Here is a 2858-nt window from a genome sequence, read left to right as displayed (position 1 = left end):
GACATGACCTTCGGCTGCAGACACAGGAGCTTCAGCTGCAGACAGACGACCTTCGGCTGCAGCTGATAAGACTGAGCTGCTGTTGCCTGAAATCAAACCATCCAACAGTCCATTTTCAGTGGAAGGTTCTGTGCAGTTGAGTTATTGGGCCGACGGTACCAAACAGAACCCAATGATAAATGTTGATCATATCCAGACGATCATCCAGGTGATCATCCGGGCCCTTATGTTGAGGAATTCACTCGTCATTTTTAATAACTTCCTCCTCCTTGGTTCTTGCTGGTTGACCCGTTCTGCCCAGTTCTGCCGGGTCCTTCCTCTCTGTGGACCGGGTCCAAACAGCTGTCAGACGCAGCAGAAAGCTGTTTTTGTTTTTTTGTAATTTCATCCGTTTTGTTTCCTGGAGACGTTCTCGCCTTTCTGAAGAATGTTGGTTCTGAAGCTGCGATGAATAAATGATCCGGGTACTTCGCGTTCAGAACCACAGCATCACCAAAAAAACATCAGAACTTTTTTTTTCTTTTTATTAGAAACTTTTTTACATTCAGGAACGTGTGGCTGGAAGAACCACCTGCAAACATCAAAGGCAGAAAATGTTCATAAAACCAGATCAAAGCTCTTCTTCGTTTCTTAAAACTACAACAGCTGTTACACAAATAAAATATACATTTGTCACTCGTTAAAGTGACTTTAAAAATAAATTACTTCATTAGAACTTGACTTTATTAGCACGCGATAAAGATTTCTGCTGATAAATTAGGATTTGATCCATTTGGAGTGATTTAGGAAACGAAAGAAACAGATTTTTTCTTTAGTTTTTGGCGTCAAAAGATCAAATGTGAATATTTATTTTAACATTTCTGTTTAACGCCTTGTTGAGGCCTGGAAACAGTTAGCTTAGCATCAGATCTGGAACAGAGGCTTAATTTAACACAAGGCCTAAATAATAATAATAAAAACATTCAACTTTAATTTAACATAAAGAATTTATAAAAACACTCAAATATCTATGAAAGTTAAGATGCTGCAGATCCAGGTGAGAATTTTAAATTGAAGACAAGTTTCTTGCATTTCAACGAGAAACTTTCCTTCGCTGAACATTTCAACGAATCGCTCTGCGGCTATTATTTGGTAAAAAAACAGCTTCTGCATTTTACGGAAGAGGATTAGCGCCACGGCGCAATATTTTTTTTTCCCTTCCGAGAAAACGTCAGAATTCTGAGAAAAAAGTAGGAATTCTTAAGAATTGTTTAGTTAGTAACTAAACAAAATTTAGACCAACATAATTCAGACCCTTCAGAATTCTTAATTTAATCTCAAAATTCTGAATTTTTCTGAAATTCTGACTTTAATCTCAGAATTCTGACTTTTTTCTCAGTATTAAGGGAAAACTAATTACTGCGCCATGACCCTAAACCTCTTCCGTAGCGTTTCCACCGTCTCACATTCATGTAAACATTTAACGGCAAACACAATAAAAATAAATCGACGCTAAAAGCTCCAGATAAACATGCAGCGGTTTGAGAACTCATTTTTATTAATTTAAACCATTTTACGCATCATTCACTGCTGAAAGGATGGAAACTACATCGAGACGCAGAAAAGTACTTTTCACTTCATGCATTCAAACCTTTTCACACAATACGAGAAAAATACTTTTTTATAAAGAGACTGAAGCTTTTTACAGAATATAAAACGCGGGACTGAGTGGTACAGAACCGAGCGGACCTTCAATTTGACACTGACCGACTGTTCCTGATGTGTGACTGACTGTTATTCTGGCAACAAGAGTGTTTTTATTCAGACGGGACCCTGAACACAACACGGATAAAGAAAACACAACGCTCTGTGTTTCTGCTCTGATGCGTCTTTAGATGCTTTACATTTGCTTTTGTGTCTGTTGTTAATGGTCAGACTTCTTGTCGTCTTTTTTTCAGGCTGTCTTTTCTTCAGTTTGTGTTCATTTTTTCATTAAACACCTTCAGACCTTAAACAGAACAAAGAACTCATGAAGCTGTTCCGTCATCAGGAACACAATCCGTTTCTGTTTTTATTTCTGATCCGATCGGCTGAACTTAACGTTTGATCTGCTTGTTTTAACATCTTTAAGTGATCGGAACAAATTCTTCACGTTCATTCTCGGTCTGGTCTTGTTGCTGGAATTCCATGTTTTAAAAAGTGAAATAGAATACTGATAAAATAAACTTTTATTCAGCTGCAGTGCAGTTTTGATCCACCTAAGAAGTTTTCTAACCAATGGATGTTTCCAGATGTAACAAGCAGCATACCCGTGTCCCCCATCACTGAGGGGTTTGAATAGTGAACGTTTGTAGTTTTCAAGATGAGTGTTTTTCTGGACTGGAATTGAACAAGAAATGAGAATAAACCTAAATGTTTTTGGTTCAAGATATTCAACTTGGTAAGTTACACTGGAGGAGAACAGAGGGAGGTTTGTTCTGCAGAGTGACGGATTCTGGAGAGAAAGGAGCAGTTTAATCCACCAGCTGGAGCACTGGAGGAGCCAGGGGGTGGCCAATGGTGGCCGTGGCCCCCAGAGATTATTCATCAGCTACCCCACCCCAATCATTTGAGGAAACTATGTTTTTAAGCAATATAAAAAATAGAAAACTTTCCTCAAATGGTAGGGATTGTTTTGCAAGAAGGTCCTGGGTTCAATCCCCGGTTGGACCTGGGGTTTTTCTGTGTGGAGTTTGCATGTTCTTCTCGTGCTTGCGCGGGTTTTTCCGGGTACTCCGGTTTCCTCCCACAGATCAAAAACATGCATGTTAGGCTACCTTCAGGTCCAGGTCTCCCTTGCAAAACAGATCTGTGATCTCAGTGGGATTTGCCTGGTTAAA

Source organism: Nematolebias whitei, chromosome 10, assembly GCF_014905685.2.
Source record: "Nematolebias whitei isolate Nwh7 chromosome 10, NemWhi1, whole genome shotgun sequence".
In the NCBI taxonomy this organism is placed as follows: Eukaryota; Metazoa; Chordata; class Actinopteri; order Cyprinodontiformes; family Rivulidae; genus Nematolebias; species Nematolebias whitei.
The sequence above is the reverse complement of the archived record's forward strand: the minus strand, read 5'-3'. Positions refer to the sequence as shown.